The 22,768-nt window shown below is 41.2% G+C and overlaps 1 long non-coding RNA gene across 1 annotated transcript in view; it reads right to left on the reverse strand.

Annotated features, from left to right (window-relative positions):
- The window catches only part of LOC110365240 (uncharacterized), a 362,256-nt gene that overhangs the window by 38,855 nt on the left and 300,633 nt on the right, over window positions 1-22,768 (reverse strand). The window contains exons 23-24 of the long non-coding RNA XR_010472314.1: window positions 5,551-5,623; window positions 3,504-4,588 (exon numbers count right to left, since the gene is read on the reverse strand). This is a non-coding gene — a long non-coding RNA (uncharacterized LOC110365240). The remainder of the gene's footprint in view (window positions 1-3,503; window positions 4,589-5,550; window positions 5,624-22,768) is intronic.

Genomic DNA, 22,768 nt, shown 5'->3' on the forward strand with positions numbered 1-22,768 from the left:
TCTCTTAAGCAATTACTGCACTACATTCCCAAGAAAGGGTATAGCTATATGTATTTTAATCTCAAGGTGACTTACTGCCTGTTTTTCCACAGCAAGAGATGACTGCTTTACTCCAATAGCTTTTATTAGTGGTGAAAAAAAGAAAAGGCAGTGATCAGATCTTGTAATTGAAAAGAGAAGGTAATTTACACTCCAGCCTTCTTGGAAATTAGGCTTTTTATTAGAAAAAGGAGAAGGTCTGAAAGGAACAACTCTCTTTCATGCATTGTGGTACATAAAAAAAGCCGGACTAGCAGTTGTCTGAAGAAGTGGAAAGCCTCAATTTTAAATACAAGTCTTTGATTTTAAAATAGTGTCAAGAACTTCATGAATTAGACTGAAATCAGCAGCCCACAGTGAGCTACGCTTCCACTTGAGCAGACTGGAAGGTGGTTGAAAGGCCAAAGACTTTTTTTTCACAAAAAAAAAGTAACCATTTTCACACCCTTTGATAAAGCTTATAGATAAAGCAAAAAAGCCTGCTTACAAGTTGAATTTGCATTTCCATTTAATTATGGAATGGCAATTTCTTTTCATTTGCTTACTGGAATCCAGAATGAAACACAAACAGAAGGTGAAAATGCCAACTTTTGGTCTTCAAGAAAAAAATAAGAATAGCCAAACTGCAAAAGCTGTTGACAATAAAGACTCCACTGTTAGAAAAAAAATCTGCTCATCTCCTGATTAAGGGACAAAAGTAGGACAAGTGATATTTTTAATAGATTTTTTTTTTTTTTTTTTAAGAAATGGAAATATTGTTTTCTGACTGCATTTTATTCAATAGGATGGATTTTCTCACTGGTTTCATCCCAGACTTTTCTCTGCCTGCATGCCATGCTACACACCTGCAAAAAAACCTGATAATGGCACCCATACATAACTAGAGATGAGCTCACTGAAGCACAGAGGCGTGAATGGTTGAACCAGGCTTGACAGGAGCTCAAAAGAAGATGATTTGTTGCTCAGACATGCACGACATGGTTGTGTAAAATGGGGGTGGCAGGATCAGCTGTGATTTTAGATTTGAATCTGTCCCAGGTCTGGAATAATCAGAAGCTGTGTGACTGCAGCAGAAAAAAACAAACCAAATCCCAAACAAACAATAAAAACCCAATGACAACAACAAAACTTGCAAAACAAAACAGACCACCACACAACTTCTTTAGCAACAACTTCTCATTTAGAAATGCTGGGTCACAACCTCCAGTGAGACAGTTAGGTTCTTGAGATTAACAGAGCCCAAGAACAGGCTGTCTGGACTTTTTGCTCACGTTTTCAGAGCATGGGAAATTCAACAGCAGCAGTCATCAGAGGCTGAGCAAGTATATTTTAAGCACCACTTGTGTGTATGTGAAGTTCTACAGTTCAAAATTGCTTGGGGGATCTTCAAGAGTGGAAGGGAAGATGAACTGTACATTTCAATAAACTGATCTGCTTTTGGTTTCTGCATCTGCTTTAACTGCTGCTAAGTATATGGCAAGAATAAATGAAGACAGATAACTGAGGGGGGAAATTGCAAAAACAGTTCAGCTAAGCTTTATTTTTCAATTGACCAAAGAAGCAGCTTCTTAAACTTAACATGACCTAGAGACTGCACATTCTCCAACAGTCCCAGCAGCCCTAATTAGATGAAGAAACCGAGCATTTTACTACATAACCTTCAAATCATTTATTTGAATTCACTCTTTGCCTCTAAACCTCACTGGTTTCCCAAGTGTTTTCTTGTCTAATTTCATACAGCTAATGAAACAACTCAATCAAGGAGCAGGTTTTTATATGTGAGCAGAATCTGTCAGTATTCTAAAGGGCTGAAATTTGAAATAGATGACCACTCTTTGCTTTGTTCCTTAGAATAAAATCAGTGCCAGCACCACATCCTCTTTCTGACCCATGAATGATTTGTCAGGTACGTTGCACATCCCTTCTTAAGAAGAGTACTTCCGCATCTCAGAAGGAGATGAGTTTGGGCACAGAAATCCAAAATGCTTTATTTCCCATATAGAGCTGCTATTTGAAATGTGTGCACTCTCTCCAGCTTTACCTTTTGAGATGGAGTATTTTGCTCTGTACCCTGTGAAAGATCTTGTGAACAGAATGTCATTTATACTTGTCAAGGCACAGATGTTGCCAGACCTAGCACATATGTATAGAAATAAAATTTTACCCAGGGCAGAGTGGTTCACTGAAGGCTTCTCTTTTTTTTCCTTCCAACAGCTGTTCAGAAATTGTCTTTCAGTGACCTTTAACCCAACTTCAAGGAACAGATCTCTAACCTAAGACATCTGATCTAAATTGACTCAAGTAGTGTGATCCCATTCCAAAGTTTTGAAAAGTAACCCATACAGTGGAAGTTTGGAATTCATGTAGCATTTCTGGAGCTTATTCTGCCTTTCTCCTTGTTTTCTTTCACTAATTTTCACTATGACTAAGTAGGACAAGTACAGAAGAAATTGCTATTTATTAGTTATTGCCATTGGCAAATCCTACACTAGGAGAAGAAACTGCTAGAGTTTAATCCATTTTAATTATCAGTCATGAGAATTCAGATGGTTCAAATGTTTGCACCCTATAGTATCTGATTACATCAAAAATTTGGAGTCTAGGTGGTTCAGTCAGCTACACTAGAATCCTCAACCCCGTTGCTGTTTGCCTCTCCTCCTCACTCTGAACTGACACTAGCTACAAATACACACTCTGTCAAGAGATTTGTAACCTTAGCTAATTAGCGTTCTGAGGACAGCTGGTAAATGAAAGAAAAGTCAACTAAAAGAATTTTTAACACAACTTTTTTTTTTTTTTCTAGAAATATTCCATTACAAGCTTGAATAAAATATTAAAAAAATATTACTAGGTGTTCAGTAACAAAAAAAAAAAAAATCAAAATTTGTTCCTAAAGTTGCAGGTTTTTTTAGAGTAACTTGAAGAACACTGTGTATGTGAAAGTGTTTAAGTGAAAAAATCTGGCCAGCCCTGACAGACTCCTAAAGAACTCTTCCTTTGTCTTGCTGTTACTCATGTGGAGAAGTACATGATGAGGTAAAGGAATTACTTATCAGCAAAGGCCTGTCTGCTTTCTGAAACAAGCACGATTTGTAGTTTTTATAGTTGCCAAATATACAAGAACACAAGCCCACAGTCTGCAGCACAATAACCCACTAATCCCAAGGCACAATGAAGAGAACAAAGGAAAACAGAAAAAAAATAAAAATCTCACCTCAAGGACCAGCTAGGAATTTTCCAGCAGGAGGATGCCCTGATGGAAAACAACTTCCACAAAAAAACACAAATTGCATTTTTTACAGTAAATACTTCAGCTCCACAGTGGGGGATATTGTAATGAAGCTACTGAATTTCAACAGTTTTCAGCATTTTAAAATCCTACTTTAGGTCAAAGATAAATGCTCAACAACTGGAATATCCCCTAGGAAAAAAAATAATCAAGATACGCTCATCCACACACTTACTTTGTCCTTCCTGTGTAAGCTTTTCTTTTGACAACAAAATTCTCAGCAGGTCGAAGAAAACCCAACAGTTCAGTCATTCGGCTCACAGCTTTGACAGCTTCTGGTTTCCTGGATGTTCTTGGAGGAATGTTATTCAGAGGAAGTCGGCTTCAGGTTGCAATTCCTTTCAGACGCATTCCCTTCTCAGATTAACTGGGGATCACAAACAGAAACCATCAATAATCGGCCTACACCTGTTGTTCTGTACGTGTGCTGACGATGGGGTAACAGTTATTTGCTGGATCTGTTCAGTATCACACATCACATAACATTTCATATACCTCTTCTGCTGTAACTGTTATTCCTTGTCTGTAATAAGAGCTGCTCGTTTTCTTCATGTGCAAAATTGCACAGCTCCTTCAAAATGTGCTTATCTGTTTCTGACACTGTTTTTGCCTAGTAAGAGATCACCTCACAAGACTAGCTTGGAACTTTGTGAAAAATGCAGCTGATTCTGGTTTTGTGTCGAAGTTCAGTATTATGCACCTTCCACAACCATTATACTGAAGAATTAGAAACAGTAACATCTAGAATTATCAGACACTTTGTTTACATATCTAAGAACCCAGCTCTCTTGGAAACCTAGCTCTAACTATGATGATTAATTAACAGAGCACAAGACATTTCTGCAGGACAATAAACAGATTATGCAACTCCAGTGCTCACCATTCTGTTGCCTGATACCAATATCTTTAAGCAAATCGAAGTACTTCTTTAGACACTGCTTCACTTAACCTTATGGAAAGTTTCTAACCCATTTAAAAATATATCCGTAGTGTAAAGCATGACCAGTTCAAGGGTACAGAGCAACGCAGCTCTCTTTCTTTCTCAAACCAGTTGGGCTTCAACTACCTGAACTTCCACAAGGCTTGTCCTCACCCTGAACCACCCCATTCCATCTAGGGCTGCGAGCTAGAAGCTGGGTTTTCCCGTGGGCTGGGAGAGAAGTGCTGGTGGACTGCTTGCACCACCTAGTGACCGGCTTGCGCAGTTTCTCCTTCCTGCCTGAAGCACGACTGAATCCTGGCTCAGAATGCTGGAGATCTCTTGAGAGAAAAGAAATAAAATAAAAATTACACCATCCCCCCCCCCAAACAAACACCCCAAACCAAAAACACCACCACCACCACCACAAACAACCTCCCTCCCCCCCCAAACAAACAAACAACAGCAAAAAAACCCACCAAACACCAAAACTACTTACAACACAAATATTGTGCTGTCCACAGTGTCAACATTTTTTACCTGGCTTTTCCTCTGACACATCACACTAGGTTGAGTATATCTATAGCATATTTGTATGGATATCAGGTGAACTATGCAGGGTTTACAGGGCACAAGACAGTGGTACTGGAGTGGAGAAAGCAGGATGCAATAGGGAGGACCAACAACACTTCCACAGGCATTTTTTTGTAAATGCAAGGTTTTCAGAAGAAAACAAACCAAACCAAACCAAAAACCCCACAAAACCAACCAACCAACCAACCAACCAACCAACCAAAAAAAAAAACAAACACAAAAAAAATAACACCTAGGGAGTCATTTATATCCCCCAGAAACAATGCTTTCTGTATTAAAGAAACTGGTTTCTGTGTAAAAATGTTTTCATCTCTTTCTTTACGCTCTTCTATGAAGTGACCTTGCTCTTGAGATTTTCCATGATTCAGCACATTGTGAGGAGGAAGCAACATGTACACAGATATTTGACTCTGCAAAGAGCTAAACTACAGTGGTTTTCAGAGGATAAAAAGTCGACCCCATTGAAGCAAAACCCGGAAGATCACTGACTTAATTTGGTCCAGGAATTCACATCTATATTTGCTATACACTTTGGCAGGAACAGCAGTATGTTATAAAAGGCAGTTGTTTTGGGTTTTTTTAATTAGAAGTGGGACACAGGAATCACAAGTCTCAGGTTCTGTGCTAGAAATTGCCAAACACTTATTTTAACTTGAACTGTATTGCCTTTTCTCAGTTGACCTTTGCGTAAAATAGGAATAATTCTTACCTGTATTCTCAGAGTGTTTCCAGGCTTTGCTGCTAAGGCTTGAAAAAGGTGTAGAAATCTTTGAATGAAAATCCTGTAACACAGAAATTCAGGGTATCAGAATTAAAATGGAACAAGAGAAAAAGCAGATTTGTGTAAATAAACATTTCTCTAGTTCTGCCATGGGGAGCAGGGAAGCTATTCACTTAAAAGTGAGCTTATAGGTTATCAGTGACTTCTCCTTATTCTGTCAAGTCAAGTTTGAGGGCAGGAAGGATGGGATGTCAGGACATGTGAGGTGCACTCCATTTTTCCTGGTACTGTGTTAAAACACAGGTTGAATTTGTGTTCCCAGAGATTAACTCAAGGACCTACTCACAGTCCAATCTTTCATTATAGTTCTCCAAAGAGGTCTCACCTCAAGAGTTAAGTTGCTGAGTGACATCTCTATATGAAGTGAGAAATGCACTTCCAGAGTCTGCATTGGTGTAGTAAACAACCACGGAAACTTTTTCACTGAACTTTGGGCTATGAAGATACACATTTCCTTTTCTCTGCCCAAGCATTTCTCTGATGACTAGTCACTTAATTCCATTATCAATTAATATTATGCACTCTCCTATCTGTGGCTGCAAAAATGAAAATTCTCTTACTTCAGGCTGGCCATAGGTAACCAGGCTTGAACAGGAGTCAGGGAAGCATGTGTACATGAAGGTGGATTTTTCTGGTCTTTGTTTTACTTGGTTGTCTTTTCCACTCTTAATTTCTTTGGTTCTGGCATTTAGAAGGGCAAGACTGTTGTGAGTTTTAAATCAAACCTTTTTAATTATTAACTTGCAAATCCATTAAGGATATATGTTATTTGCTTTTCAGTGAGGGCATTATTAAGAATTAAACTAAAAATCTCCAAAAGACCAGACTTTTCAGGATCCTCCAGCAAACACAAAGCCAGACAATATTAATACTACTATGCTTCTCTCAATACAAAGTCAATCCATTGCTGCATTTCAAACTAATTGAATGCGTATGTGGAAGCCTTCATTATGCTAATACTGACAGGATCCACCTTGATGCCCTCTTCTACTGAGATGACTCATTTTCATCTAGGTTGTTTGCAGAGCTCCACTGCATAGTAATATGATTTTAATGACAGAAGGCCTCAGTTAAATCTCTGAGGTTTCCAGGAACATCTTCAGTTCTTCAAAAAGTTATTATCTCCCAACCACATTTACTGGCCAATATATTTTAAAGGCAGCCTCCTCCCCTACCTCATTATGAAGGCCTGAGCAAAACTGACATCAAAACAAACAGTGGTTAGTCAATCAGCCTTTTTTGTAGTGACAGCAAGAGTTACTGGCATCTGGACATCTCAATTTTCACATGTACTTTAAGGTTAATCTTCGTTTTTCTCCTGACTTCACCACTTTGACACTTATCTTCCCTTGCCGTCATTGTATTTGCCTTTCTTCCAAATCTCCATACTCATACAACCACACGGGTGTTCCCACAAAGCACGTACTCCTCCCTGGTACACGTCCTAAGTAGTTTTTTTGCCTTGGAGTAAATGCCTGAGCAAGGCCTGCGGTGACAAAAGGGGGTCCTTGACCCCACTCGTCTTAAGCTCCAGTGTCTTATTATTATACTAACGCCTCCTGCTCTTAATGCTTACCTCTCCGATCCACTGGAACAAGCTGGGGACCTTGAGACCCAACTTCTGCTGGCATAGCTCTGGTGAAGATAGTGGGTCTATGCCAGAAGAAAATTCCAAAAGTATTAAATAGCAGGGAAAATTAGGTCCTTTCATTTGATCTCATTTACAAACTCAAGGACAGAAAAGAGCACAAATATTCCTATTATTTAAGAACACAATGCTCAAACAGACACACACACAATCTCAGGATATCAAGTAATGGAGAAACCCATCAAAGATTCTCATACATTTTCAGTTGTTAATTTGCCTCACTATTAATAGCTGATCCTTATTTTTAAGCTTTTTTGTGTGTGTGTGGTGTTTTGGGTGGTTTTTTTTTTCTTTGTTTGTTGGTTTTTGTTTGTTTTAATCTAGAAGTACAGTGTTTTCCTAGCCTAAACAAGGTGCTTCCCCCAATACAGTTATTTCTGCATTATTGCCAAATCACATCCCAATCAGCTTTGTGTTTAGCAGAAAAAATTGCATTCCTTCAGTCTCCCACTTCAATGCCCTATGGATATAATTATAACATGCAAAAATAGTATTCCTTGTTAACATTGCTGTGTCAATAAAACATTGGTGTGCTTGACAACTACTGTAATTTTACATCAAGGATCTGAATCACAGAACCACAGAGTGGTTGGGTGTGGGGGACTACAGAGGGTCCGTGGATTCCCTGATGGAGGGCATGGGAACAGAAATTAGCCTTGAAGATATTAAGGTCTACCCAAGAGAAAGATGCGAGTAAAGGAGTATCCGGAGATACTAAAGGTGTACCCGTGAGAAAGGAGTAAGAGAGTAACATTGATTATAGCAAAATTAGCCAATGAGATGTTACTACTGCAACTTGTAACCAATAGCAAAAAGACACATGAACTGGTAAAGACTATATAAAAAAGTATTTGTGGCAATAAATGGAGACTGCTGTTTGTACAGAAGAACTCGGTCTATGTCGTTTGTCAGTCTCAACCGCAACAGTTGGGGTTGGAAGGGACCTCTGGAGATGATCCAGTCCAACCCACCTGCTAAAGCAGGTTCACCAGAGCAGATCACACAGGAAGGTGTCCAGGTGGGTTTAGAATGTCTCCAGAGAAGGAGACTCCACAACCCCTCTGGGCATCCTGTTCAGGGCTCTGTCACCCTCAAAGTAAAGTTTTTCCTCATATTCAAACGGAACCTCCTATGCTTCAGTCTGTGCCCTGTTGCCCCTTATCCTATCATTGGGCACGACTGAAAGGAGTCTGGTCCCATCCCCTTGACACCCACCCTTGAGATATTTATAAACATAAAACCATTTCAGTTGGAAGAGACATCAGGATCATCAAGTCCAACCATAACCTAACCTAACTCTAGTGCTAAACCATGTCCCTAAGAACCTTGTCTAAACACCTTCTAAACACCTCCAGGGATGGTGACTCTACCACTTCCCTGGCCAGCCTGTTCCAATGCCTGACAACCCTTTCCATGAAGAACTTTTTCCCAATATCCAATCTAAACCTCCCCTGGTGCAACTTGAGGACTTTTCCTCTTGTCCTATAACTTGCTACTTCGGAGAAGAGACCAACACCCTCCATGCTACAATCTCATTTCAGGTAGTTGTAGACAGCGATGGGGGGCCCAAAACTGAACACAGTATTCAAGGTGGGGCCTTACCAGTGCCGAGTACAGTGGCACAATCACTTCCCTAGGCCTGCTGGCCACACTGATCCTGATACAAGCCAGGATGCTGTTGGCCTTCTTGGCCACCACGGTACACTGCTGGCTCATATTTAGCCAGCTGTCAATCAACACCCCCAGATCCCTCTCTGCCAGGCATCTTTCCAGCCACTCTTCCCTGAGCCTGTAGCACTGCCTGGGGTTGTTGTGGCCCAAGTGCAGGACCCAGCACTTGGCCCTGTTGAACCTCATACAATTGGCCTCAGCCAAACAATCCAGCCAGTCCAGATCCCTTTGTATGGCCATCCTACTCTCCAGCAGATCAACACTTCCACCCAATCTGGTGATCATATGGTTCTCTTGTAAGTGCTGTGTGATGTTATTCAAGATCACCTGCTCCATGACCTTGCCCAGCACCAAGGTTAGACTGACAGGTCCGTAGTTCCCAGGATCATCCTTCTGGCTGTTCTTATAGATGGGCGTCACATTAACCAACTTCCAGTCAACTGGGACCTCCCCAGTTAGCCAAGATTACTGGTAGATAATGAAAAGTGGCTCAGTGATCACCTCCGCCAGCTCCTTCAGCACCCTTGGGTGTATCCCGTCTGGCCAAGTGGTGTAGCAGGTAGATAACCATTTCTCCTTGGATTATTGGGGCTTCATACTGCTCCCCATCCCTGTCTTCTGGCTCAGGGAGCTGGGTACCTGGAGCACAACTGTTCGGACTGTTAAAGACTGAGGCAAAGAAGGCATTTAGTACTTCAGCCTTTCCTTTCCTCTGTCACTATGTTTCTTTCTGCATCCATCAGGGGATGGAAATTCTCCTTAGCCCTCCTCTTGTTGCTAATGTATTTATAAAAACGTTTCTTGTTGTCTTTCACAGGGGTGGCCAGGCTCAGCTCTAGTTGGGCTTTGGCCCTTTTGATTTTCTCCCTGCATAACCTCATAGAGTTCTTGTATTCCTCTTAAGTGGCCTGCCTCTCCTTCCAAAGGTTATAAATTCTCTTTTTATTCCTAAGTTCCAGCTGCAGCGCTCTATTCCGCCAGGCCAGCCTTCTTCCCCGCGGGCTTGCCTTCCAGCACAAGGGGACAGCCTGCTCCTGCGCCTCTAAGATTACCTTCTGGAAGAGAGAAATGGATGAGATCCCCTCTCAGCCTTCTCGTCTTCAGGTTGAACAGACCCAGCTCTCTCAGTCTCTCCTTGTAAGAAAGATGCATTTTCATGGCCCACCGCTGGACTCCCTCCAGTAATTCCTTGTCCTTCTTAACCTGGGGAGCCCAGAACTTGACACAATAGTCCAGATGCAGCCTCACCAGGGCAGAGGGGGACGATAAACTCCCTTGACCTGATGGTCACAGTTTTCCTGATGCACACCAGGTACAGGCCTTCTTGGCAACAAGGGCACATCGTTGACTCATGAACAACCTGGTTTTGGCCAGAACTCGCAAGTCCTTCTCTGCAGTGCCGCTTTCCAGCAGGTCCACCCCTAACCTGTACTGAGACTGCTATACCTGAAGATGAAGCTCGGTGCAGTTTCCTCTCAACCTTAGTGGGATTTGTCTTGAAGATGAAAAATTCCAAGATGAGCTCTACTTTCACTGTCCCTACACCTTCTAATGCGACTGCCTGCATTGAAATGCCAAATTGTTTATTACTGTGCTTTGCAACCTGTGGCAGACATGAGAAATTCCACATCAGTCAAGAAAAATATGAATAAATGCCTTGTCACCACTGAAGGTAAAGCCTGATGCATTTAAATTATTTTTCAAAGGCTAGATTAATGTATAAATCAAATTGAATAAAAGATTTATCACATCTATCTGCATTATACATACATCTTCCAGGAGTTACACTACTTTAAACATAATTGTCGAAGTATTTCTGACATATGCAGGACTTTTATATCAGTAACAATGTCTTAGCAGCATATGTGGCAGCCAGGTAGAGACATGATGGGCTGGGCTTCTGTCAGTCCTTGGGTGGCAACTTGCAGAGAGTCTTCAGATTGCGTCCACATACACATTTACTCAGCTGAGTGGCCCCAGCTCCCCCAGCTACTCTCACAGTTCAATGGCTGTTAAACACAACCTTGCCTTTCCTATACATAGGCAGCGTATGTTTTCAGAGCTGCCAGGTTTTGGAGGAGCATCAGGACCAGTACTCAGAGTGCAAGTTTCATGGTTTATATTAGCAAGAAGTCTGAGTCACGAACCTTAGCAACTGCTCAGTCTGTACAGAAACTTCATTTCTGCATCTCTTGTTTGTCTGCCAGCTGGTTTGCTTTAACATGCGGAAGAAAAGGTCCTCGAACCACAAGCTGTGCAAGCAGTCCAGCAGCAATTCTCAGTAAGCGTCTTTGCAGAAGCACTGATCTCTTTTTGCCTTTATGAAGTGGACTGGCAGGGACCTGAGCATGCAGCAGGTCTTGTTTCTTACAGTCTGTTTGAACATGGTTGTGAACTCTTTCAGCACCCTCAAGAGCTATGAAAGTTTCCAAATCTGTGCCTCTGGAATATTTTAAATTACTACAGCAGTAACAGCTAAAAAAAATTCTCAGGCCAAAGAGCTGCTAGCTGTCACATGCCCATATTTTTCAAATGGTTCTGGGGACCACTTATGCCTTGCAGTTTGGCATGGACAGCAGACTGCAGTTTGGGAACTACTGCATCTATGCCAACAGGCATTGGCTGGCTCCTCCATTATTTCAGCACACACACTCTGGTTGAACTGAAGAGCTCAACAATGACAGAAAACAAAGAGCATTATTGTAGTACCCACAGACATGATTGACACCTTTGAAAGAATGACAACTTGACCTCCCCTTATCCTTAGGAAAAGCCATGCTGGAATGCCATTAATCTGTTTACTAGCAATTTAAAACTGATTCTGCATAACCATAAAGTACTCAGCAAGCTGTGAAAGGACAACAGTAAAACAGGATTGGAGATTTTTGTGCCAAAGCTAAAAATGCTTGGTAGCTTTTAAGCCAAGAATTTGACACCTGCTCAAGGTATTCAGTATTTTTCTGAGCAGCCTTAAATTCTCCTGTTACTTGCTTGCATTGCTGCTCCAGGTAAAGACATCAAATACCCTGTGGCACTAAACACAAAACATAAAAATTACTTCCCAACAAACTAGGAAGGGCCTACATATCCAGAAGAGTCCCTAAGAAATTCAGATCCTCTCACAGTGACTGAAATTCTGCAGCCCAAAGCAAGCAGCCTTTCTGCAACACTTTCTGAAACTCTGAGACAGCAGCAGATGCCTTAACCACACCAACCTGCCTTTCAAGAGCCTCTGTACTGCCAGGGCAACTGGGTATAACTGGTGCAGTTAGCAGCACTCCTTGATTGCAGAAGATAAATCAGTAGTTGTGACCTGCACCCCCAGAACAGGGAAAAAGGGAGCACACCAACTTTTCAGAGAATCTATCCTTTAGGCATTGGTTAGACATGCTTTTTCCCACTCAGAGGATCATAAGACATGCTGATAAGGATGACCTGAAATGACTGTACAAATAACAGATGAGTGATCACAGTAGCTACAGCCCCTTCCCTTGCATGGTTGAATAAAACAAACCAGCAGGCATGCATCTATTGCTGATCAGCACAAAATACTCTGTTTTGGAAGTGATATTCTTATGCATTAAGGTACTATTTGGCACATAAGACATCCTGTGGAACAAGACCTGTCTATATGCTGCTTCGCTCTACAAGGTAATATAATCCTTTATGACTTGTTCAGTGCTTCTTCCCCACACTCAGACACGTGACTATGTACATAACAGCTTTTTAGATCCTCTAACTAAGTCTAATTTCCCCTCCTGATGATTTGTTACACTCGATACCTGCCAGCCAAACAGACAAGCAGTGTTTGATTTTTTTAAAGCAGCTGGAGTTCTCTCCTTCTGCTTTCTTGCTGCCACATGAACCAAGCTTCTGCTATAACCCAGAATAAGCACAGAGTTTTTCAAGTGAGATGGAATGAAAACACCAAGCATCTCTGGAGAAAGAGTTTCAGGTGTTTTGTCATCTAGATGTTGATAGCATCCATTCCTTTTAAAAATCACAATATTTATAAAGTAATTTCCAGCCTATAAGCATTCACTTGAATGCTTGTAGCATTTTTAGAATCATCAGTTAAAATGCATTACAGCATTACACATCTTTTCCTCATGAAGAACATAAAAGCAGTTGGGTTACTTGTCTATGGTCAGATAGCAAACCCATGTTTGATATGGGAATGGAAAAAGTCTCCACGCTGGGTGCTTTTTGCCTTTCTTAAAAACGAAACACGACAACCAGGCTATAAATATCACCAAGGGAAATACAATTGTTTTGGAAACATTTGCTCAGAAGCAGGCCCTCTGGATGAAAGCTTGTCCCAGACCTTTTCTGGTGAACAACACCATCTCCAGAACCCACAAGGTCGGGAAGGACTGGCCGCCATGACAGCCCCGCTATGTGCTGACCCCGTACTCCTCTGGAAGCTTTCTGCCGCCCCTCAGGGCTTGGTCTGGCTTGGGGTAGCTGGAGCTGGCAAAGATGCTCTCTGGGGCCCCCCTGGACATGGCAGTACAGCTCTCGACACGCAGCTTGAGCTGGTGGCCATGCAAGCTCCTCTCCCTGCTTCCCCCAAGCAACTTGTTCCCCTCTGCCTCATTCGGCATTTTTTATTCCCAGAACGGAATTAACACCAGGGCTGTAGCACAAGTGTTTTACCTGGCTGTCACCCCCACAGAGGCTAGAGGTCACCTCAGCCTCATGACAGGGCTGCGACGGGGCTGGAACACAACTGGCTGGCTGCGGCTGGGCACGTAGCAGAGCGGTGGCTATTCTGGGTCTCAGTCCTGAGGGCCGTTGGAGAGCCCAGGGAGAGGGCACCAAGATGGTGACGGAGCCTGGTGAGCCCCACCAGAGGGAACTGAGGCACCTTCAGAAAGGGCCTTTCCTCCTCCATTACACCTTTGCGCAAGGGCTGTCACAGACCTGAGGCAGTTCAGTGGAATTTATTCCTCTGCTAAATGGAGTTTTCCTTGCTAGGCATGGTACAGCCATCCATGGGAGAGCCAGCACCTAGATCCCAGCTGCTGCCATTTGCATATCCAAAGGCCATTTGTTTAACAGTGGACTGTAAACTGAAAGGAAGTTTGGGAACTGGATAAAAAAAAAATGCAAAAGGCACTGATCCTTCATTTTTTCTCATCACCACCGAGCTGCCGAGTACTGAGTGTCACTACATCTTGATGTGATTAAGGTAAGATGTTGTATGCTTAGCATGAGATCAAAGTGACCTAATGTAACAAAGTGTTGTGACAGTATAACAATAAGTTTTTGACCTTCTAAATACCAGAATAGATCCAGATTGACTTCAGTGGAGGACTCCAGACTTCACTGGCAGAAGTGACAACAGAATTTGGCTAAAAAGTTTAATTTCAGTTCACCATCAGAAGCTGATAAGGGTTTATCACCAAATCCATTAACACTACGGAATGCATTGTGCTTATTTTTTTCAGTTCTCACTAGTGAGCCAAAGCATGGGGCTCAAGGGAGGCCATGGGAGGAAGAACTGTAGCTTTGACAGGTGCAAGGGAAGTAAATTTGACATTTGCTAACCATGAAACCATCAGAAACAATCCCCATTCTTAAAAAAAATGCCAATGGAGCTACATTTTCCAAACAGAAAATATCCTTCTAAGGTTTCCAACTAGTCAGGATGATGGATATTTTAACATTACTCACAAATAACTGCAGGCCAAGTATTTCCAAACCTTTGCCTCTCAGCCATAAAAATAAAAATAGCCAGTCACAGAAACCGCCACATGACTCTGAACAGTTTTTCCAGTTCAGTGTCTTCACTTTCTTCTGAGTGGCTCATGACAAAGTCAAGTTTAAAATGGCAACAAAAAAGATAGAAGTGCAGAACTGACCATAATTCAAAACATGTCACTAAAGATAGACATAGGAGGGACTCTCAAAAGAGACAGTGGCAAAGGACTGCCATTTGTGGTTCCTAGGTTCACTGTGAAACATTAGGGTACTCTGGATTGGTAGAGACATTACTAATGAAGAGGGAAGAGAAAAAGGTGAAGCCTATAAACAAAATCTATCAAGGCCAAGGTCATTAAAAGTAAAATTGCTCCTCCTTTTGTACTTGGTCTTTCAGAAGATTAGCTGTTGCTATTAATTCAATCCAAAATGACATGGTGCTTCTCATCAGTCTAATAAAGCAGCAAAATATAAGGAGCCCAAAATATGACTGTGCCTCAGAAGTATTCTAGGGATGGAAATGATAAAACAGGTGCATAAACAATACATTATAAGGGGAGATGGCTACAAAAGGAAGAACAGAAAGAATTATTGCATAATGTGGCTGCTGAACAACAAGGTATACTATGTAGAACTGTCAGCTGATTTGGGATAGCTGAGCTGATAAGTCTGTCTCATGAGAAAATTCTGCTTTTATTCTAACTTTATTCCATTTCAGGAGTATTTTAGGATGCGCATAAACGTAGCAAAGTCGTCTCCAATTTCTGGAGCTAGAAAGCTGCCAGGGAGGGCCTAATTAGCAGAGAAAGAGCAGCTGGTTTACTGCAGGTCTCCAAGACCTTTTCAGTGCCTCTTCACTCTTATTTTCTGCAGTATGCTATAATCTTGACTGTTACAAAAAAAAACCAACCAACCAAACAAAAAAAACCAACCCAAGCCACACAAAACAAAACAAAAAAACCCCAACCAACCAACAAACCCAAACAAACAAAAAACCACCACCACACCCAGAAGTCACTATCTTAAGGTATTGGGTAGGGTTTGAGATGCTTGAAAGGGATGTTCTGCAGACTTTTCAGCATTGGTAGGCTGGCAGCAATCCACACACCCAAGTTTCCTCTCCTGTGCTGTGTTGGAACTGCTTTAAAGAGGGAAAAGAGGCTGGAGAATGGAGATATTGAGAATTAGGTTTACACTTTAAAACCAGTCTAGAAAATTTATTATGCTGGACAGTTTGCATTGCTGGCTAGGATGGTCCTTACAACTTCCTTCAGTTGAGTACTGATACTTCCATCAAGAAACTTGTATCAGCCTGGAGCTGTCAGGCACATTTCAAAACCATTTTCACTTTTTTTCCTAAAAAAAGTCTTGAAGAGCTCTTGAGTCTCCAATCAATGCAGCGATTTTATTCAACAACACTTTTCAAAAACATATGAGGTCTATGGAAGGAAGTACATTCCTAACATTTGCCTTTCAAATATTTGGTGCAAGTGGAAGCCCATTCTGAAATACCCACAGCCTTGTTATTAAATTCATTGAGTGTGTGGATATATTTTAGATCTGTAGATATTTGCATAATTAGCATAGTTGATAAATAATTACTAAGTTACTGTTAATTGTCCCAATAATTTTGAGAAAATCAATTTGGAAATTGGAGAAGCCTCACAAGTTGCAATAAGACGACTGAAGAGAAGATAAAAGAAAAAGATAAATTCAATTAAAACCTCATCCAAGTCACGTTAATATTTTTTAAGGCAGTGAAGACACGTGGGCAATTTCCATCCTGCTGCTGTGAGATTCCTCTCTGCCATTGAGATCTCTAACACCATTAGCCCTGATCCTCTGAATTTTTGCACAGTAGCTCAGCCTGTTACATAGAAACCATTAGCCTCACTGGACTCTGAGCTATACTTACCCTGAGGAAGGTTCACATACGTAAACAGAGACGCTTGAAAGCTTCTCTGTTTAATAATACGTTATTGGGAAGTAGCTTTCTATGAGTTGGAGTCTTCATATTTGCAGGCTCAGCAAAGAGCTTAGAGTAAATACAGCCAGACCGTCAGTGTATATGCCATGCTGCCTGTAACACTGCCTTCAACTTTGGTGACCCTTCCTTGACAGATCTGTTAGCAGCAAACTTCAGACTGACTTCTACAGAAAGTGAGTGCCTGGGCGAATCTGGGTGTATAGGACTGTACATCATGTTATCCACACTTGGGGGAAACAGAAAAACTCATTTAAGGTTTTGTGGTTATTTTTTTTTTAAGAGGAAAGAAATAGTCAGGGTGCTACAACAGAAGAACTGAAGACTGGAGGGTAAATTGCCTTTTGTATGAAGCAGCATTAGAGTCACTCCAGCATGACAAGACAAAAGGATGGCTAACCACAGCAGGGGGGAGGCAGCATCTTGGAGGAGGCTGGGAATTTCTGTTGTTTGCGTTCTTTGAGCACTTTAAAGCATAGCCTCTACTTTTCACATGTGATTTTGCAATTCTCCCATGTTTTAGCCATGTCTTCACCCACCAGCAAGTTTACTTTGCAAACACGAGAGAATAACTGCAGTTTTAATAGAGAATGCTTTCAGATGTGTATTTATTTTCAGTGAACAGTCTGTTCCTCCCTCTTTTCCTTGCTTTCCCAGGTAACTGGGCACACATCTACTACATCACCTTTTATTCTTGGCCATTGTCTTCAGATGAACATTTTTCCCTATCACTCGCACTTGCATGGCAGTTTAGAACGTCTGCCAGTATGTAATGTGTTTTACTGGTTGTTTTACAATACTAATACTGAAATTCCCTTTGTTTCTTTTTTTTTTTTTTTTTTTTACAAATTTCCTGGACTACAAATTAAGTAGCATGCAAATATGGTTACTTATAACCCTTGCAGGTTTTTTTTCTGATTTTTTTGTCTAGTCATCTAACTACTGGAAGCAGACTTTATCTGTTTCACATGGATAGTGTATTCCATTTCCTCTCCTCTTCCTCTGTTTTACTGTCCTTTATCTCCAGTTCTGTGTAAATACCAACAGTAAAGAGACTAGAGCTTCTGTATACTTCAGAGCATTGGTATTACAAGTACTCCCCAAGGAGTAAGTTAATGCCCCCTTTATGCTCCTGTGCCTTTTTTTTTTTATACGAGGGGAGGTGGGCTGTGAGTGAAAACACAAATACAGACAGATGTTCCAGCTCAGCTGACCATGGATAAATGTAGTGAGTCTTCATAATCAGTGAAACAGAGGAAAGCTTGATGTCACCTAGTGCTTTTGACAGTGAGAACAACCTGCTTTGGGAAGGAGCTGTGTTTTGTTAGCTTTTAGGGAATAAACAATTGTGGTCCTGATTCAAATATGTGTGTTGCTAGCCACAAATTACTGATGGTCTCCAAAAAGACTTTCAGTTATTGCTTGTATTGTTTCTCCTTGACATTTTCCTATTCTGTTATTTCAAATGTCCTCAGCACAGCTGTGATTACCTGCTAACCACACACTATTTTGCCTTAAGGAGTTTCACTCTGTGACACAATGGCATTACCTTTTTTCAGCAAAGGAAGGAAGCAGTGTTGACATGTGTTTGACATTGGCCAATATCCAGGGAAAAATTTTAGAGCGAAGTTCAGGGTCACCATAAGAGAAATTCAGCCTGCATTTGGAAGGTAACTTTGTCTCAGTCATTTTAAGGAATGTTTACCTGAATGTTAGTCAGACTCTTATTCATGGTGCAGGGCTATATTAAAATGCTGAATGCTTGCTCTTAGAGTTTTTTTGTTTCATTCAGCAAATACTGGAAAGTTCTAATTAAGATGGAGAAAAAAAGAAACTGGCGAAAATTCATCTCAGCTGCATCAAGCAAATGCTGAAAATCTAGCACAAGTGCAATTGCCAGAAGTAGTTCTGCATAAGGTTATATCTGCTGTTCAGCTCCACCAGAAGTGAAAATGTAGTGCTAACACAGAAGTGTTATATAAGAGGTAAAAGTGAATATATGCCAGGCCAGTCTGAAAACTTTTATGATGCTCTTGGTCTTATCATCCACTAAACCTAAGACTATGGAAACAGTGGGTTTGTATAGTGACACAGACTTGTTTGCTCTGAGGCATGTTCCTAATGTCATGTTTGTAAAGATATTTAGGGGCAGTTAATTTTTAGTGATTTTGCTGAGTACAGGTGCCTTAGCAGCTCTTAAAGAGTGACCTTTCCACTGTATGTGCTCAAGTTACCTGCATGTAAAAAAAAACCCAACACAACAACAACAACAAAAAACCCCCAAACACCACAAAAAAAAAAAAAAAAACAGTAAAAGATTTCTTCATAGTAACATAGGTATTGATATATTCAAGTTTGAGGATACTGAGGTAGTTTGGTGATGGAAGATGTGTCAGTCCCTGAGAAGTCCCCAACAGGGATTCTCCACGTGCCTAGATTAATCCCTTCATATCCCTGACCCCAGTCAGACATTTCTGAGCCTAACTCCTCAGCTCCAGCATGTCTGGAAGCAGCATGAGGAGTAGAATGGAGGATCTTCTGGTGTCCCCACAAAGGATTGTTCAGTATCTGCTGTGTTCTGTAACATGGGACAAGCACCACATGCTGTATAACCAGGGACTTTGGCAGACTTCAAAAAGGTTAGGTTTTCATTTAAGCCTTTTATAAGTGGATCAGCTCTTTTCCAAGTTCTTTCTTACTGTACCACTTGATGGCACACTTGCTTTAGCACACTGCAGGCTAGAGGCAGGACAAATCAGCAAGCAAATCCTGTCCAGAATTGTTCCACTTAATTTGTTATGCATCATGAATGTACCTGTTTAATTGATTAAAGGAATCTAACAGTGAAGTATTGAGTAGGAATAAGCAGGGCATGCAAAATAATTATACCAAGAAAGCCCTGTGTTTTGCAGTTTTCATTCCAAATATTGCCTGGATAATTCATTAGTTTTTCATTGTTTCAGTAAGTTTTGTAAGAAACTTGCCTTTGCCTTACTGAGCCTTTTCTTCCAAGGACAGCAAATTTTCCTTGCACAGTATTTTCCTTTTTATCAGAAAGTTTGTAGCAGGTTTGTTCATTAGATGTGTTCTGCCCAGTTCAGTGGTTTTGTCCTTTCAGTTCCAAAGCAGCAAAACAATAAGTTGCTACTGAAACTTAAAGACATCTTCCATTTGGGTGGACTGTAAATAGAAATTAATGTCCTCTGAGTAGTAAAATTGTGATCCACCCTTTCTTCAGAGGAACATTCTCCAGTGGACTGGATAAGGTTAATAAATTAGTACAAGGTGTTATCACATAAGCAACTTACCTCTAGATAGCTATAAATACATCAGCAAATGCTGCAAATGGTTAAAGGCCACAAGTAGAAACAACTTGCTGGCCTGCTGGATTTCTGACTTCATAAAGAATGTATTAAAACATAGATTAGCTCTTTATATGCAGAATCTTAATGGAAAACATAACTGGCCAGGATCTGAAGGCAAAATATTTCAGGAACTGGGGTGAAATATTCAGAGTGTGGCTGCCTGTCATAGGAACATCTGTTCAAGAGCTGGGATCAAACATCTGAATGAGAACCTTGAGGGGAAAACTGGAAGCATCTCTCAGTACAAATAACTGAGTGCTCGATGACCCTTTGATTTAACAAGGCCTAAGTCCCACATAAACACCAAAAAAAACCCCAAAACCACAAACAAAAACCCCACAGAATCCAAACCAAAACCAGCAAAAAACCCCACACAAACAAAACCCAACCAAAACCACCAAACAAACAAACAAACAAAAAACCTTTACCAGCCAAAAAACCTACAAAAAACCCCAAAACTACCTGGTCCAAAGTGCAGTTGCTAACAATCTTCCCGATTCATGACTTGAAGTGTCAAAGTAAGGGATGAGACAGTTATTCAGCTCCCCAGAGGGCTAAATGAGTGAATGCAGACTTCTTGCCTTTTTTTGTCAGCATCCTTATTTAACATTTTGGATTTGTTTCCCTCCTTCTCCAAATGCATGGATAAAAGATGGGCTAATGGTTTAAACCAGGGAGAGCTCGTGTGTTTTATTCTGCCTGGAACAATGGAGGAACAGAGTGGGAGCCTCACAAATAAGTATCATGGGTAGGTAGCACCAGAGAGGTTTTGAATAATCTACTGTCCTGACATCCTCCATTACCCACTGAATTGCATTGGCAGTGATAATTGCAGCTTCAGGAAAAATAACTGCTAAACAGTGATAGCAGTAAAGCCCTACAGCCTTTCTCAGTTCTATCAAGTGGAAATTCAGTCCTGGAGTACTACTGTTGAAACTGGCTGAGCAGAATAAGAGCAAGTGCCCTGGTGGATTGGAAGACAGTTTAGGGCAGGAGAAAGACTGCTCACTTTGCTCTCTGATCAGCCTCTCTGTGCCACACCCCCCACCACCAAAAAGTCAGTGACCACCTCTGCCCTGTATCTCATGTTGGCATGAAAATAAAAACAACAGATTGGAAGTTGAATCTGCTCTAATGGAGGCCACATAAGGTGGTGAATTTAGGGGAGGGCTATTGTCATCTCTGTAGCCGTCATTTCTCTTCTGGTTTTACATCAGTAACTTGTCCTTCCACCATCATTCATCTGTCTCAGCCACAATTTCTTGATCTTCAAAGGCTATTTTGGTATTTTTAGTATGTCCTTTCTACTTCATTTATTTCTACACTTTCTGGTTGTCCTGTTTTTTTATTATTAGCAGTATCTGCAAACACCTCACATCTACAAACTTTAGTCTTACAAAGCAGAACCCTTTGTCTCTATGCATTTCTGTGCTAAGGGGAGCTGGAATCAATTTTGGTAACAAAGGAGATACCTTTACACTGATTTGATATAAACTACCCAAAGTGAAAGAGTGAAGCCAAGTAGGAAGTCTTTGTCATAATAACTCAGTGAATCCAGAAGATTTTTTTCAAAAGGTATCAAAGAGAGCTTTTACTTCAGCCTTCATAAAGGAAGGGGACTCTGCCTTAATGAGCATTATTTGGGATAAAGACAGAAGAGGAAGGACAGGGTTTTATAGAAAAGAGCGGCCCACAAATTGATACAGCCTTTTAACCTCTTTCTGCAGAGCTGAGAAACAATAACTCAAATAAGCAGAAATGTTTATAGCCAACCTTTACATAATAAAACTCTTGAAGAAGTGCTGTCTCAAAGATTCTACTCATCAGTTTATCTACCCAAATTGTTCACAGTGCTTAGAAAAGCTATCTGAAACTTTGGAAACCAGATAGACACAGCACGTGGCTCTAACCTAAGAAAAACAGACGCGTTCACCTTTGTCTACCACCCAAAGGTTGTTCACTGAATTGAATTTGCACCAATCCCCCTCTGAGGTGACCAGGCTCTTCACAGCACTTGGGTCTTGCCTGAGGTTTCCTTTTGCTGTTTCATCATCACTTTTGTGCCTGTTCCCCATTGCTTCTGGTGTATTTTGAGCAGCACTTGACCCCAGTGCTCTGTGACAGGCACTTTATCAGCGTAACAAAGCATCTTTGGTCTTGTGGGAAACAGAAGTCATCCTCTGTCTGGAAGTAGCCCAGACTTACTACAGGTTGTCAGGCAGAATCAGAGGCTGAGAAAAGAAGACTTGTCAGCTTTCCTTTGATAAGCCTATGAGTGTGAAAGACATGCCACATGCAATTTCCATTACAGAGATCACCAGGAGTCCATGAGAAGCAGGAATCAGTGCAAGGAGTCAGGCATGCAGAAAATTATTCAGACCAGAAACCTAAAGTTGTTTCAGGTGCTTTTCCAGGTTTGCATGCCTTCCATAGGAATCAAAGGGTTCTCAAAGTTGTCTTACAATCTCAAGAGAAGATAATCCATTAGAAAGTACACCAAGATAGTAAGGTAACATTTTCAGATTACCCTTCCTATAGTTTCCTGCCCCCCCTGCCCCCTAGCAAAAAAGATGATAAATTCTCTCACAGTAGGAAAGCAGTTGTAGTGCCATCCAAAGACATTTCAGTGCTTTTCCACTTAGGACCATCTATACACATGCCACACTGCTGGCCATGGGACCCCCTGCAACTCAGCAGCCTTCTTGTAGCTACCACGAGTCCAGCTAGGACATGAAGGTTCCTCTTCCTGAAGCTGGCTGTTTGGTGTCACCAGGG

This window comes from Columba livia, chromosome 4, assembly GCF_036013475.1.
Source record: "Columba livia isolate bColLiv1 breed racing homer chromosome 4, bColLiv1.pat.W.v2, whole genome shotgun sequence".
NCBI classification, from domain to species: domain Eukaryota; kingdom Metazoa; phylum Chordata; class Aves; order Columbiformes; family Columbidae; genus Columba; species Columba livia.